The sequence below is a fragment of the Uloborus diversus genome, chromosome 4 (assembly GCF_026930045.1).
Source record: "Uloborus diversus isolate 005 chromosome 4, Udiv.v.3.1, whole genome shotgun sequence".
Taxonomy (NCBI): Eukaryota; Metazoa; Arthropoda; class Arachnida; order Araneae; family Uloboridae; genus Uloborus; species Uloborus diversus.
In genome coordinates this window covers 162592660-162610483 of record NC_072734.1, presented here as the reverse complement: position 1 = coordinate 162610483, position 17824 = coordinate 162592660, and positions in this window count along the sequence as shown.

The following is a 17824-nucleotide window of genomic DNA, read 5'->3' as shown; positions in this document are numbered from 1 at the left end:
AGGACGTCGTCAGCCCACCATTGATCGCATGAGATTCTTCCACTAAATACGCTCCATGTTTGATAGTTCTGACTTACACGATTACTCGCGTGTGGGATGTTTGGTTTGTGGATTAAGCGTGTGCTTTGAAAACTACCTCTCCAACTAGTATTTTGTCGCCTCAGAGCAAAAGTAAGACATATTAGTGTTATTTCCGGGATTAGATATCTTACTGTTGCTCTGAGGCAACGATTTGTAGATTTTCAGTATACCTGAAGAAAAAAAGGACCAGATCAAACCATGGTGAGTCCCTGTGGCTTGGATTTCATGAGGGCTCTCTTCTTCTTCCTCTTTCAAACCATCACATACCATCTCAATATTTTAAACAGCTTTCACATTTTAATATGAGTTATGACAGGGTGTTTATTGATGTGGTGATCCAAAAAAGAAAAGGAGAAAGAAAAAAAGAAATTTTCTATTTATAAAGGTCTGATTCTAATATCTATACCGCAGAGTCAGACTGACGTGAGTCCAAAAATTGTGATTTTCAGTTTATTAGTGTAGTATATGTAGAACCCTATTCCACATCGAGCCATGTGAACGTATTTCTAAAAAAGAAAATCGTCGAATTTATTGACCAGTGTTAAAAGAGCGTGAGTTCCATCCTTTGCATGCGCCAGACAAACATTTTCCTTCTCTCCTGTAAAATAACGATTCTGCGACTTACGTTAGTCTGGCTTTGAGGTACAGGTATGACGAATGGAGCAAAAGTTTTTGTTACGGTTCAGTGTTATTATAAACAAGACAATGTTTTTATATCTTTTCCTTAAAGAACTCTTTATCAATTTCCGAAAATTTTAAAACAATTTCGGGAATTTATCCTTTGATTTCTTGAATACATCTTCCTTTTCTGAGTAAGTTACTCGTTTTGAACTGATTTTGCAAACGATTAAGAAAATATTCAAACTAAATAAATTAGAAACGTCTAAGACCGCATAAAAATAACAACATGACTTAGGAATATTCGATTTCTTTTTTTACAGATGGTTTATCCAAAGAGTGGCATCAATAAGAAATCGATGCGTGACATGGCAGTCACCATCGGAATTTCAAGAAATTGCGTTACCGGAGAGGTCGTTTTCAAGTCGGTAATAAAAACGCAAACGACGGGCTTAACCTAATCACGCATAGTGTAATTCACTGGTTTCCGTCCCGATAATTCTGTTGTCCCCAACCACCTTGCATCGATAGAAATTCGCTCGCAATCCCTTTGCCAAAACGGAAGCTGGGCTCCTTTTAGAACTGCTGATTTGTATGTGTTCTTCGTCTTTGACGTCACGTCATCTGTATATCAGCTCCACCCCTTTTCTATATTGTCATGCATCGCGGGTCCGCTTTCTTATTGATTTATTGATACTGATCTGATAGGCACCACGCCCTGGGCCCGCTGCTATGGAAACAGGGACCCGAAATGCGGTATTTTTACTGATTATCACTTCACTGATTGTGTGTTGTCTCTGTTATTTGGGATATTATTTGGCGCACTCATTTCCCCCCCCCCCCCCCCCGACGCCTCATGTTATCATTAAAAAGGATCTCGGCAAATTTTACCATGTTTTCGTCACTTTTGCATTTACATCTACGCCCCCTCGTTGAACATACAATTTTCCCTGTAAAGAAAAATATTTTCAGAAAAAGTAGCAGGAACAAAAGGTTTTTTACTCTTCAAATGAACTAAGGAAAAATTCAAGTTAATTATGATTTAAAAGAAGTATGCAAAATACTTAAAGCGCAAATTCTCAATATATTACAACAAACGTCCGTTTCTGATGTGTTAGCAGCTTAGTCATTGAAGACTTTTGATTGATGAAGATGCTTTGTCATAAACTTGTACCAGCTATTTGCTGTGGAATTTTGACAATTTATTCTTATTTTCACGGTGTATTTAACTGATAGTCAATAGAATAATTTCCCTTACAGTTAATAACTCCTTCATAGGCTAAAAGCTACTCGATTTTTTAATAAGTCGTTCTTGCTTGAGCTCTTGAGTTGAATTTGTGGCTTAAATTTTAAGTTCAAACGAGGACGAATAATAAGCGTAAGAAGCATTCATGGAAATCTCTGCTATTTATTTATGAAGAAAAATCAAGAGCATAACCTATTTGTTTCTAATAGCATTTATAATTAGAAACCTCATATGATTTCAAATTTACTGTATCTAGCTTTCTGTTTTCATGCTTTGATTTGAGGAACATTGCCAACGCAATGTCAGGGCTAATGTAAATTGAAACAATAAACTTCTGGGAGCTTAATGCAATGCTTTTAAAGACGAATTAAAACGAATTAATCAGTCATATAACGCTTTAGCCATGGCCCCCGCATTTCTTATAGGGTCCCTTTTAGCATAAGTAAACTTTTAAGTGCCAATGACAAATTACTGAACAACATTCATTAAATCTTTCAAAAAATACTTAAGAAGAGTTACTGCATATTCTGAAATATTTTGCTTTCATATGTATCGCTATTACTCAAATGTCTATTTTTTTTTCAGCACCCAACGCTTAAAAGCAAACTTTTCAATTTTAAGTCAACAAATATTAACGCAACAGTACCTGGCAGTTCGAGAAAGGTCCTGTAGACGGTGAGGAAGGCCGCTTCAGCTGCTTTACTTCTTTTAGACAAATTATCCACTTCGGCTTGAAAACTTTTTACTAGTGGCACCACAGCTTTTCTAATGTCCTGCACAAAGAAAAGAATATCTATCAACATTTCTTCCGATTCAAGCACAAAATGAGTATAACATCAACAAAAATCATTCCGAAAAATGTACAGGAATAGGTTTCCCAATATTTTTTACACCGTTCAGTTTTTGCCATATTTCGTGGCTGTGGCACGCATACAAGATAGGTCACATATAAAGAAACTCGTGAAACATTGCCTGATGTATCGAAAACTTACAATTACTAGATTTCTTATTTTTAGAGAGAATTACATAATTCTGCTCGTTATATACAAAAATTAAGCATACATTTTGATGATGAATTTCATGGCCCACGCATTTATTATGGGGCACCCTTGCCAAATCGCACCACTGTTAAAGGTCAAGATTAGCAGTCACCATTCATACCGTGGTGACTATATAAGCAAAATTGGGCGACTATAAATAGTGGTATTACTCACCACCCTGTCGCTGGTTTCCCAAACCCCACCATAATAACAATGAATATTAATGTCATTAATTAGTTATATTAATATTTATTTAAACTTAAATAAAGATTAATGAAGCATAAAATAATTTTTATGCTTTAGTAGCAATTTAAAAACGAATGTGTAGTTTCGCTACTATTTTTTCTATTTGGTTTACAAAAGAAGTGGTCACTAGAAAACAAATGGCAGCTTATTAATTTGCCTGTACTCGCCACTAGCGATGAACCGGACCCCTTCATTTTTTTCGCTATTAGGTATGAAAAAATGTATTTTAATTGCTCTTTTTCCTTAGCTGGTCTCTTCCATTGCTGCGGTCCTATTACTGTGTACTACTTTCTATATCTCTCACCATGTGGAGCTATAATGAATTTAATATATGATATGAAGAAAACATTTTACAATGAAATATTTCTTTTCAGGTATTGCACCATTAAATGTAATGCTTTTAGTGGAATTATTTCAAAACATGTGCCGTAAAATACGAGTATTTTATTAAAATTGTTCGAAAAGTTAATAAAAAAGGCCATATTTAAAGTTCGCTGAGCTAGGACACCGTCGAAAAGATGCAAAACTTTTGGGAAAATTTGAATTTCCCGGCATGCTGGTCAACCTCGCTTTTTCCGGCATGCCGGATAATGCAGGGTAATACGGTAATTTTATTGGAAAATCATACATCTCTATGTTAGTTATTTTTCGTTCAAGCTCCATCTTTTCCACATAAATTAGCGGAACTAAAGCTTTGCATTTAATGTTTTAGATAGAGGGCTATACCTTTTTGAGTTATTCAGCTTTCGTTTGAATGAAATGTTTCATTTTATTTTAAATTTTTCAATTTCACTGTGCGCACGAAAGATTCTTAACAATTGAGACCAATAGAGATTTATCTCACTTTCCATAATAATAAATTATCAACAACTTTATTTATTTAAAGTTGAATATAAAATTATAAACACATTCTGATGAAACAAAAAATTTAATTTCAATCTCAATATCAGCTATTAAAAATAAACGGCCCACTTTCAGCATTTTATTGGGCAATAAAACATGAAGTTTCAATTTACCACGCAATACATTTTTTTTCCTAATCGATAAATCTTGATAAAATAATGATACTGAAAAGTTTAACGCTACATTGTCACGTATCTTTTTCTGTTACCCTCGCTAAAGCTCTCTAGATCTAACACGTAATGGATAATTTGACAATAGCGATGAGAAGAATTGGCTGACTTGATCGGTTTCTCTATAAATTTTCTATTTTTTTTTAAAGCGAAGCAGATGTCTGAGTTTCCGATAGATGGCGCGGGTTATCTATTCTAATGATATAGAGAGGGACGGAAAGTACCATTTGCCGATGCTGAGTCACGCCATTGATTCATTTTTCTCCGGAACATGATGGATAAAATAATCTATGGCTAGGTTTAAATATTCGATTAATATTTGGGAAGCTATGATTTTTTTTTTCAACCGCCATTGTCATCGAAGTAAAAGGGGAGATATAAACGTTTTTTAGGTACTATGTCAATAAATTTTTATTCAATGATTGTCGTTCGAAATGCTCCATTGCATAAAAAGTAATGGACTGACTTTTTTTTGTCTGTATGTTACACGATATGCTTTTTATTTAATTTGTATTTACAAAATTTCTTAATAATTCAGTTAAAAATGAAAAATTTTAAAATATCAAAAAGAATTTTAATTTCTCACATTGATAGAAAGAATATTTTCCAAAGTATAAGAAATCAATGCTCTGAAATCTGTACCTAATCTGCTAAACATATTTAGATTATGTGTTTCGCAATTCGCTTATACTATTACTTGTATGAATGTAATGCAGATATAATATGAAAGAGCAACGGAATTTCTCATCCGGAGAAAGATAAATTCAAATAAGTTTATGTAAATGTTAAATTAGGGAAACATATAATGTAATTTGAAGCATAGTGCTAATACTGATTAAAAAAATGACAATAACAATTAAGATATAAATAAGGAAAATGAAGTGTGATTTTTAAATACATTCAGTTCATTGAAAATTTTTGACAGATAGGCATAAAGTATGTAACGACATCTTTACATTTCAGAAGCAAAATTAGGTGAGTGGAAAAAATAAATAAAGAAAAAAAAAGGTTAATGTACTCGCAATTCAAAATTCCAAAACCATTTCCCAACATCTCATGATATTTCAATCAAGACACTCCTTGTAAACCCGAAACAAACTGGTAGCTAATACAGAATTAGCAATGACCAGACGAGCTACCAGTTTGTTCGGCACTCTAGGCTTCCTTAAGAGGTTTTCCACCTCCAGCTCAGTCACTCCTATACCAGGCTGATGAGTGCTAATAAGCACGAAACTGCAGTCCTCGGATGGAATTGACTGAGCTGGCGGTGTATTTCATGTATTTCTGCCTTAGCCCAGATAATATTTATGAATTTGCGTATTTATTGTTGGTTGATTTATTTATTTCGTAAATATTTTATGTTTTAAATGGTTTTGCTACAGATGGAGATTTTGCAATTTTAAACAAGTAACTACAATCATGCTACATCAGGAACAAAAACGTAAATTTGCCAGTAGTGCAATGTCAATCCAACAAGTTATAACTGAATCTTGACAGGCTTTAAACCAACCCCTCAGCAGAATCCTTACTTTTCAGCCGTTTTGCCAATTTTAGTTCGATAATATGTAAACACATAAGCACTTATAGCCGTACTCATTCATATCCAGGAAAAAATTCTGGTTGTGCCACCGAATCTTGAAACGATAATGATGGAGCTTCGGTTTCGGTTTCAGGTGCTCAAGCTAATGCATACAACTTCTTCCGTACCTATCTGTTAGCTGCAGAAGAAGACGATCCCCGACTGCATAGGATATACAATGGCGGACAGAAAAAAATACATCACTTGCAAAATATCACGGTTTGACTAATTTCTCAAGAAATAAGGGACCAATTGTTCTGTTACTTTTGTCACATAAAAAGCATACTTCAGTTGACAAATTTCCACAAAAATTGTATCACCCACACGCATTTAGGGAACCAACAACAAATTGAAGAAACAAAAATATTTTTTTTTTGATAATCCTTCATTTTAAAGAGCATGGTATAAGCTGGAAATTTTAGCAATTAGTGAGCAAACCACAATAATTTTTAACACAGTACTTTTATAGCACAATAATTTTATAGGTTTTGTGAAAGTTTCACTTACATTCAAGAAGCTGTAAGCATTTCTTTCAAAAATATAAATTTTGTTCGCATGTTTTTGGCTTCAAACAGTCTTTTGTTCTAGCTAACAAAACTTTCAGTAAAGTGACAGTATACAAGAGAATCATAAAACTAAAATTTGAAATTGAAATTTTTTCAAAATACGAACTTTGAAAGAAATTATTTTCTCACTGCGCGTGCTCAAAAGGAAGCAATTTATAACTTTAAAAAAAAATCATAAATAAATGGATTTGGCGTCTTATAAAACAAGCCCAGTTAAATATCATAAAAACTTAATATCGACGACCTAATGAGTTGCATTTCAATTGACAGGCGACAAATCGAAGGAACCGATAACAAATAATCTGTTGGTTTTTTTTTTTTTGAGCAATCACGGTTGCTTATTGTTCTCACTTGACTGTTTTTGACGTTACGCTGATTTTATTTTCCCACCAGCACCATCTGCCAGCACCACCGTCGCGTCGACCGGCCTCACGATGCTGCTCCTCTTGCGAAAACCAACTCCAGGTTGCGTCCATATCCTACACACACACGCGCATACACACACACGCCTACACACTCATGCCTGCGCACAGACACAAACACACACTCCTACACACACACACATACACATACACACACTCATGCCTGCACACAGACACAAACACATATGCCTACATACACACATACGAACGCCTACACACACGCGCGCGCGTACATACACAGTACTGCATACACAACACGCACACACATGCATACATACACACATATACAAGCACCCACATACATGCGACTACACAAACACACACGCGCATTCATACACACACACGCTCGTGATTGCGAAAAACATAATTTGAATTCAAGATGCCAAAATTCAAATTAATATAATTTTTCTTTTTTTAAATCACGAACGCACTGAGAGATTGCAGGCAAGTGGTACGAATTTGCGAACGATCCCATACGATTCGATATCACGAAACGAAAGTATTTTTTTCCCCCGAAACGATGCTCCAGTGCGTTCCAGCACAAATTCACCCCTGATCTAAAAAAAAAATTACTCACAGTATTTTCGACTGCTTTACAAAATTGTTGCCATTCTTTAGCTCAGGCAAAGTAAGCAACACATTTTCAGCAGTTAATAAATTCGAGATAGCATTTAATTGGTTAAAAACGAGGCTAATGAACAGTCTTTGTAGAGCCGAGTCTCAAGAGCCATAAATCTTGTTTGGAACAATCCGGCGCACGTTACGAAGTTCCGGTCAGTAAGAGAGCGGTAGGCATTCCCGTTGCGCTCCATTTCGAATGAAAATATTTGAGCATTCTTGGGCTGGGAGAAATGCGTGACTCCGTGCTCACATTTCTTAACCATGTGAGTTTTTACCCACACTAATCGATGCATAATCGATTCCGTTCTACGAGTTAGTGATCTGATTAAACTTTAGTAATTTACCTTACTTAATATGCTGGATTTACTAGTGTCGAAAGTTCATAAATACATTGCCCTGAAAATGCTCAAAGAATGCAGCAGAACCGCTTTTATCCGGAACTAAATTTCTTAAAACTTTTATATTGACAAAAATAATAGTTATAACTTATAACAACTGAACTATAAGTATGTTAAACATTCGTTTTTTACTTCCTTTTACAAAAAAGGAAGTATTGTATTCGCAAAAAAAATTTCACTCAAAATCGGCCTTAATTTCTATTTTACTCACCCTCGAATGAATGTTGTTTTTTTTTTCTTTTTTCGACTCGACCACACGTGGATATATGCCTAGGAACGTACAGACACCCGAAATATCCATTTTGACGGTTCCCGAGTTAATTACAAGTTTTCTCGTGACGTCGGTATGTACGTATGTATGTGCGTATGTGTGTGTATGTGTGTGCGTATGTGTGTGCATGAGTGTGTGTGTATCTCACATAACTCAAAAACAGTATGTCCTAGAAAGTTTAAGTTTGGTACGTGGACTCCTAGTGGGGTCTAGTTGTGCATTTTCCCTTTTGGTTCATTCCGATGTTCCTAAGGGGGTCTTTTGCCCCTTTGTGGGGAAAATCGTTGTTAATTTCGATGCAAACTCTAATGGTGTTATAATTTGGTGGACACTTGGCGATATATCGCCAGTCTTTTGATCGCTAAGTTTTGTCGCCAGCTTGGCGACAAATTTGGCGATTTTTTTTTATTTGGTTTCGATTTGGCTATTGTTGGTGATATTTAGAGAGTAAACTATTGAATCACATTAAAATTGCCAATAATGGGAAAATGACATTAAATTGGAGTAAAAGGAAGTCATGTGATGCACACACACATCAGGTCGTTTTAAAAGAAAAATAGCTTGATTAGATGTACGTTTCTTGTATAGATCGAGCAAACAAATTATAGTAATCTAACAAACATGGACTGACACTTGAAGTGTCAGTCCAACACCACTGCAGCTGAACTATAAATGATAACGTGTTTGATTGAATAAAATAAATGAAAGTGTGGATTATGCGAAACAATCTTGTGTAATTTTATTACAATGTATCATTTTTGGATATAAAAAAAAGTATGTCTGGTTGCTTAAGTGTTTGTATCACTTTTTTACATATTACTCGGACAATCCGAATTTTCATTTATCCGGATTGGCTTTGATCCCAGTCAGTCCGAATAAACGAGGTTTTACAGAACATCCAAAAAAAAAAGTTGTAACGTTGACAAACATTTTGTAACTTTTATTAAAAAAAGTGGCTACCAGGGGCTCCACGATGAAAGATGATGGGAGGTCACTGTGACCTTAAAATTTTTTTATTATTTGGCGAATTTCGTATGACGATTCGGCAAAATTTTCATAACTCGGCAAAATGTGGAGTTCTATTTGGCGAAATTATCATCATTCGACGAAATTTGGAGCTAAATTTGGAAAAATTAGTGGTTCTATTTGGCAAAATTTTCATCAGTCGTTCCATTCTGCAAATTGAAAATTTCTGCTCTCCCAAAAGTTCGTGGCGTAACTGTGTGCTACCTAGGAAAATGGATCTCGTCGGATTGAAATGGGGTTATAGCTATACCAGTTCGTAGCATAACATGGTCTGGTGTAAAAAAAATTCAAGGCTTGTTGCACAACACGCTTGAGCATACGTAAGGCAAACAAGAGTAACTTTTTACCGTTCAGTCAACCTATGTCAGTTGTAACAACGAGCGTGCCATCCGGCTCCTAGTAGTGAATCAAAAGAGCACGCGTGTCACACGAGGAACAAATAATAACACGAAGAAGAGGAGGGGGAACGAGATGAGAAAAAAACAAGGACATACATTCATACGCATAACAAACACCAAATTCATTTCGAAATAAAACTAGCCAGTTTCTTTTCTTCCGATGCCAGGCTATTCTTTCATTCAATTTGAGAATCCACACACAACCCTCCACCATTAAGGGGCGTTTTCCGAAGAGGGGGCCCCCGGTGCCGGAATAAATTGCCGTCATTTCAAATTCAAAAACTTTTAGCGCACGGAAGCGGCCGTTTAAAGGTGCGAGAGAAGCACCCGCTAGATATGGAAGGGGGGGGGGAGGTTACGTCGCGGCGAGAAATTTTGCAGTCCTGGCAGCAAATTGGAAGTAAACTGCGTCAAGTTATCCGCGGGGGTGGGGGCGCAGACGATGCGAAGGACTTACAGGGGAAGGGCGAAACGATCTGGAGTAGCATCTTCCGTGCCGCTCTACCTTTCCACGGAAGAAATTTTCTTTACAGGGTTGCAAGGAGGGTGATAATAGCTAGTCGCCAAGGCATGCATCTACGGTTTACTTTTCTTTCCACGATTTTAAACACGGAATCAAAGCAGTTATGCCACGCTTCCCTTACAAAAGGGGCAGCGTTTGGTAAGCCTGCGAAATGCATCACCAGATGATGAAAGCTTGTAATAATTAATGAACACCTTACAACCCTATAGCCAACCGATACATACAAACATGCATACACACTTACATATACACACACTTATATATATATATACTAGTTGACCCAGCTACGCGTTGCTGTGGCAAAGAAGTTGGATTAAAATAAACTTTTACTCATTATTTTGAAAGAATCAAATAAATATTTTAATAGAGCTTAAAATAGTATAGCCGATTTTAAGACATATGGTATTGATAATGGGCGTGATTCAATGTAAAAACGATTCCTAAATGCTCCTGAAAATTATGGGCAGCTGATGTGGCCAATTTCTGCCAGTAACATGTCATGCCAAAACCCGGAAAGTTTTCCGATAAAAGTTAATAACCTTCCTGAAATCATCTCGGAAGCATCTTGAAAAATTCGAAGATCTTCCCGTTTGAAGTTAGTCGTGTTTCTGGAACTTTAGTGTAAACTTAGGAAGGGATACGAAAAAAAGCTTAGCCACTTTCTGATTTATTAAGGAACTTCTATAAGCAGTAATGCAAATATAGCCAAAGCTTAGCCAGAAATGCAAGCAAGTATGGAAAATTTTTACTCAGTAACGTTTCGGTATTTTTTTTTTTTTTTTTTTACAGTGCAAACTGAAGAAAGTACTTATTGAATTCAGTAAGTACTAACGAAATTTTCTATGGAAAAAGCACTATACTTACGATTAGTAAATTTTATAAGTATGACTTCCGCAAAAAAAAACAAACAAAAATAACTTGAAAGTGATAGTAAATATCGAAACTGTTTGTAAAATAACCGAATGTAGAAACTAAGTGTAAACCACCATACACTTTTGGATTCTACACTACATTTTATTCACCTCAACTTTCTCTATAGTTTGTAATCAATAACTAAATTAAAAACATATAAAAATTAAATTTTTTCAATAAGGTAGATAACATTGACTTCGAACTATTGTTTCTATTATTTGAAAACTGAAAACTGTCTAAGCACTAAGTTGTGCACAATGTTCTTGTTTAACCAGTCTTTTGCTAATACGAAAAGTATGAAAACTTTCCACGTGTGAGTAGGCGATATATGGTTGCCCATAAGAGAAATATTTATGTTTTAAGACATTGTTTGTTCTTGAAATCTATTAACGGTCTTTGCAAAAGCTAAACGAATCGAAAATTGAAGCCTTTCAAATGTGTTTGAAAATTATGACGCTATTAATGGATTACGTGGCAACACAAACATTTCTCCTTTAAACTTTCTCGACAAAATTGTTGACTTTTGATGAAGAAATGTGTACCGTTGCGTAATTTAGGTGGGTTTAAATCGCAAAAAAGAATAAATTGTTGAGCCAATTTTCAACCGAAAATCGTGTAGTCGCATTCCTGGGGTATCCAGGGAATTTAAAAATTCAGTTGAAATGTTTACTGCTTTGTTTTCATCGACAACTGTATGGGCTTGTTCAGCATCAATGGGGACCTTTTTTTTCCAGCCGTCAGTAATGGCTCATTATTCGCAATAATTGTAGCTAAGACAGCGTCATTGCTCTGTTGTTATACGTTGCAAATCAGTGTAAACTAAGTCGGTGGCCCAACTATCAAGTGAGGGCATATCATAATAACTAAGTGGCAAATTTGAAATTGAAACGCAAAAACCTTCAGTTAAAACTAAAGCTTCATATTCATCTCTGGTGTAAAATCTGGATTTGGACATTTGTGTGTTTGTTAAACTTGATGAAATACGTCTTCAAACGTGAAAGTTTTATAGTTTCTCCTTAAAAAATAATGATTGTGTTGGATAGTATGTCGTCAAAATTGTTTTAAACAGTTGACGAATACAGTTTCTCCTTATGTCAAACCTGCATTAGAAAGTGTCAACTCCCAATGACTTTGTGCGACCAATAAATACAATTTGCGACATGCATCAGAATATGTATTTGACAGTCGACAATTGACGATCCACAAATATTCCTGTCTGTTCGGGAATGTTTACCGAAAATAAAACTGCTACAAAACCAGCGCGATTACAGAGGTAATAATGATTTTAAAAAAATTAAAGTTATCTGGGAATAGACTCTCAATTAGTTCACTTTTCGACTCAACGGCAGTGTAGAAATTGTCTCGCTATTTGTTGTACTGTATATTTTGTTACAGTTCAATTACACCGTTTTCAATACTCAGCAATTGCTTAGAAAATACTTATGCGATTAGATTATTTTGCGTTTATACTCGCATGTTCATGGCCAATCGCATTCTCTTGACATTACGCTATAAATACGATTGTTTTAAACATGCGTTGATTTTATCGGAATAATTGGTAATGTCTGCCGGAAGTCCCCAGACAATATTCAGATGATTTCGCCTAAAATTTTATCGTTGCCGTTCAAATCTTGCACGATCCTAGGATGTGCTTCGAATGAATGCTTTTACTCATGAGCCATAGTACACTTATCCCAAATTATAATTTCACTCTCTTGCAACACTACAGTCATACCACGTTTTTTCTTCTTTAATGTTACACATTGCGTTTTGTTTGTTATGAATATCTAATAGGCAACTTTAAAGCTGAATGTGCTGTTCGTCTACCTTAAAAATGTAGCAGCAATGCCTGACGATGCAATTGTCACTGCACTTTTCTGTTGCGAACGTATGTTTGCAAGAATTAATGTTATTAAAAATCTCTTGGGGAACAAAATAAAGAAAATAATTGTTTTCCGCTTAAATTCATTAACCTTCCTGAAATTAACCTGGAATATTTTTGAAGAATTCAGTAGTCTTCTTGGTTAAAGGCAGTTATGATTCTGGCACCTTCAGAGAAGCCTAACGCAGGTTTAATATAACAGCCAAGAACCTTCCTGCTTTTCTAAGAAAGCTCTCACACCATTATTACACACATTGCCAACGCGAAGACAGACTCTCAAGCAAGTAGCTCGAATGTAACTCCTCTGCATATCTTGCAAAGCTTCGTGACCCAGATATCTTTTCGCACTCATGGGTGTTGAGTCAATCTGGAAGAACTGTAATCGCTCCGAAACCGATACACCTATTAAATACGTTTAGTTAATCTTGATACTGGTGGAGAAAAATACTTTTCACAACGGTGTGAAATCTGCAATTTGTAGCAATTCAAGGAAACGTTTTGAAAAATCTAGTTGATTTTCTCAGGAAGTAAATAATAACCTATAATATCCCGAAACATTATATGGAAATTCTAAGCAGTATTTCTGAGTTTTTTTATCATGGTGTTTTTAGTAGTAAGTCATACGATGTTAGAGGTATATCGATTAATTAACTTACACCGCCATCTATTAAGAATTTTTAGAACTAAACAATTAATTCACACTACCATTGCATAATTAATGTGAAATTTGCAATAAAAAATTATAAAAACTATCCTATCTTTTAAGTTGGACCAAATGACACATAGATATGAAATTTGAGAAAAATCGGTTGAGTAGTTTCGGAGTTTACCCCGAACAAACATAGTGACACGAGATTTATATATATATATATATATATGTTTAAAAAAGTAATACATTTCAAAAAAGAATTCCGAAAAAGTGAAAGCATATTTTAGTTTCTTGGTAGTTATATTGTTCCTTGGCAATGTGAGTTAGGTCACAACATTGACAAAACTTTTTTCAAATGCAAATTTTTTTTTAGAAAGTTGACAGTTATTTTTGATACAAAATGATTCCTTATATTCAAATGTATAATAATCAGTACATCAGTAGCGAACGTTCATAATGCCCTGAATGAAGAGCAAATAAAAGAGTAAAAATGTCACTCCCGTAGAAATGGATTGAACATTGTTTGAATTTTGAAAAAAAACGAGCTGATGTGTGCATCACATGACTTCCTTTTACACCAATTTAATGCTATTTCCCTATTATTGCAATTTTAATGGGATTCTCTCTCTAACTCTTTAAATATCACTAGCAATGGCCACATTGAAAGCAGATTAAAAAAAAAAAAAAATCGCCAAATTTTTCGCCAAGTTGGCGACAAAACTTGGCAACCAAAAGACTGGCGATATATCGCCAAGTGACCGCCAAATTATAACACCACTTGAGTTTGCATCGAAATTAACAATGATTTCCCCCCAAAAAGGTGCAAAAGACCCCTTTAGAAACACCCGAATGCAACCAAAATAGGAGGTGCACAACTAGACCCCACTACGAGTCTATGTACCAAATTTCAACTTTCTAGGACATACCATTTTTGAGTTATGCGAGATACATACGCACATACGCACATACACACATACGCACATACATACAGACGTCACGAGAAAAGTCGTTGTAATTACCTCGGTGATGGTCAAAATGGATATTTCGCGTGTCTATACATTCTTAGGCACTTTTCCGCATGTGGTCGAATCGAAAAAAAAACTCAACATTCATTTGGGGGTGAGCAAAATGGAAATTAAGGGCGATTTTTGAGTGAAAATTTTTTCGCGAATACAATACTTCCTTTTTTGTAAAAGGAAGTAAAAAAAATGAAAAAAAAAGATAATAATAATAATAAATAAATTTATAAAGACAAATAAATAAAGATTTATAGGCATGAGAGAGGGCAAGAGCAGTCGCAAAGGAATTTGAAGCAAAAAAGGATTAAATCCACCCTCTAAAAATTTCGTCTTATGTTTCTAAAAATAATTGCAAATTTGAGTTCAAAAATAATCGAAATAAATAAAGAAAAAGCAATCATTTTCCTTATTAAAGGTATAAATTATATTTTGGAGCAAGGATTTTCTAAATTTAATTTGTCTTTGAATACTTACCAATTCCAAGGGTATATTTTTTAAAGTTTTGACTCCCTTTGAATAGCAACCTGTAGTGGCCAGTGTTTATGAGAATAAACACGAAGCTCGTCCTGAACCATTTAAGCAGTCTGCTTCTATTCACCATTAGTGAGGATTTATATAACTCAATTTTCATCCTTAAATAAATTGTTGCCTTATCCATCGAGTTTGAATAACTATTTCGATTAATGATGCCAATATTTTTACTTCCTTTTAGAAAAAAAGGAAATGTTGTATTCGTGAAAAAAATTTCCCTCAAAAATCGACCCTAATTTCCATTTTATTCAACCCCGAATGAATGTTGATTTTTTTTTTTTTTTTGTTTCGACTCGACCACACGTGTATATATACCTAAGAACGTATAGACGCCCGAAATATCCATTTTGACAATTCCCGAGTTAATTACAACGGAGTTTCTCGTGACGTCTGTATGTACGTATGTATGTCGCATAGCTCAGGAACGGTATGGCCTAGAAAGTTGAAATTTGGTACGTAGACTCTTAGTGGGGTCTTAGTTGTGCACCTCCCCTTTTGGTTGTATCGGATGTTTCTAAAGGGGCCTTTTTCACCTTTTTTTGGGGGGGGGAATCATTGTTAATTTCCATGCAAACTCAAATGGTGTTATAATTTGGTGGACACTTGGCGATATATCGCCAGTCTTTTGCTCGCTAAGTTTTGTCGCCAACTTGGCAACAAATTTTTCGATTTTGTTTTTTCAAATTCGGTTTTAATTTGGTCACTGTTGGGGATATTTAGAGAGTTAACTATTGAATCACGTTATAATTGCAATAATGGGGAAAAACCATTAAATTGGTGTAAGAGGAAGTCGTGTGATGCACACATCGGCTCGTTTTAAGAAGAAATTGGGGAAGATATTAATTGTGCATGATTTATGTAAAAATTTTATATAGTCATGTAGATTTACTGCTTATTTAAGTCAATGAGAATGTTTTCCCCACTTCTCATTCGGTCTCTGTACTTTGTCAGCAAAACACAACAAAATACTCAAAATTTTAGGAAATTTTTTAAACTTTAAGTTAAAATTTTTTTTATTTTAACTTAGCTGATTAAAAAGTTTTAGATTTTAATCGCAAACAGTAACATTGAATGCTTTTTAACTTTTGCATATTTGCTTTTACATCATAAGTTCTATTTCACGAAGTTAATCTGAACCAAATCAGCCTTTCAGAGCAGGACTGAAGTTTCTTTTACTTTTCTTTAGTTTTTTACAGATCTTTCTCCGATTTAAAAAAAAAAAAAAATGCTTAGGTAACACGTTTCGGTTCACAACATTTTAAAATGGCTATCAACGTTGTGGTAACCATTTTAAAAACGTTTGAACGTTATGTGGGCTACCTGGATAACCATCGGACTAAAATGTCCAGCCAAAAACACTGAAGTTTTTTTACATAGGACATTTTCTTTGAAATTAATAGGGTTAAAATGACAGTAGGAACAATAGTTCCCCGTTTAAAATTAAATGCCTATCGTCTACCATTATCAATTTTTTAACATCAGTTACATACATGTATCTTAATTAACTTAGTCTCCAAACTATTTCATGTTGGGGCATATGCAAAGTGAAACAGAGGGGCAAAGTGAAAAGGTGAAATATTTATTCTGCGTTTAGCACCACCTATCTGTTTTTTTTTCAAAACAATGTAGTTACACATTTAGTCGATTTCAATCTGGGGGAAAAATACAGCAGAAGATTGAAGCTTATGATAATACGGGCAATTTTCAAAACTTGATACTCTTATTGTAATATTTGTTGTAAGTCAAAAATTATTTTTGTTCTTATTAAAGGATTAAGTTCTTGTTATTAACATTTTAAGTATGTATTGAGACCTTCTAATATACGGTGCAATATTTATTAAGCTAATATTTAGCTTATTTGTACTTTAAATATTTTGCTGAAGTGGCAGAGTACATGCGGGGCAAAGTTGATGGGGCAAAGTGAAATAGCTTATTATCTTTACTCGCTCAATCACTTACTAAAATATTTACGTATTCATTTATTAATTAATTTACATTTTTAACTTAATAAGTATTGCACCGTATATTAGAAGGTCTCAATACATACTTAAAATGTTAATAACAAGAACTTTATCCTTTAATAATAACAAATATAATTTCATTTAGAAATTCACTTATTTATTCATCCATTCACTTATTTTCCTATTCATTCAATCTCTTACTCACCCATTTGTTTTTCTTCAAATATTAATTAGTTACTTAAAATACACCACCAGCTCAGTTATTCCATCCGAGGACTGCAGTTTCGTGCTTTTTAGCACTCATCAGCCCGGAATAGGAATCACATGAGCTGGAGGATATGTTTCTTTTACGTTTATAGAAAACTAGCAGTACCCGCACAGCGATGCCCGTGCTAAAAATTTAATGGAGGTCCGTTGAATAAAAATTGACGCCTCCTCCCCCTCTAATGTGAAATGATAATTTTTCTTTGTATAAAATGCGTACTCACCTTTAAAAAAAAAAAAACTATCAAAGTTTCTTTGGAATTCAAAACTTTTCGTCAAATAATTAAATTAGATTTACATTTGCTTTAAAACTCTATTAACGAGTGAAGCGGTTTTTACTGAAATATAAATAATTTCGCCCAATAAACAACATTATCTTTCAAATGTAAACATAATTCCACAACTGTATTGTTTATCGCCAAACTTGCCCAGCAACCACACTATCATCATTCATCCGTCTAACGGAAAAATAACCATGCCGTGGGCCATTCAAAAATC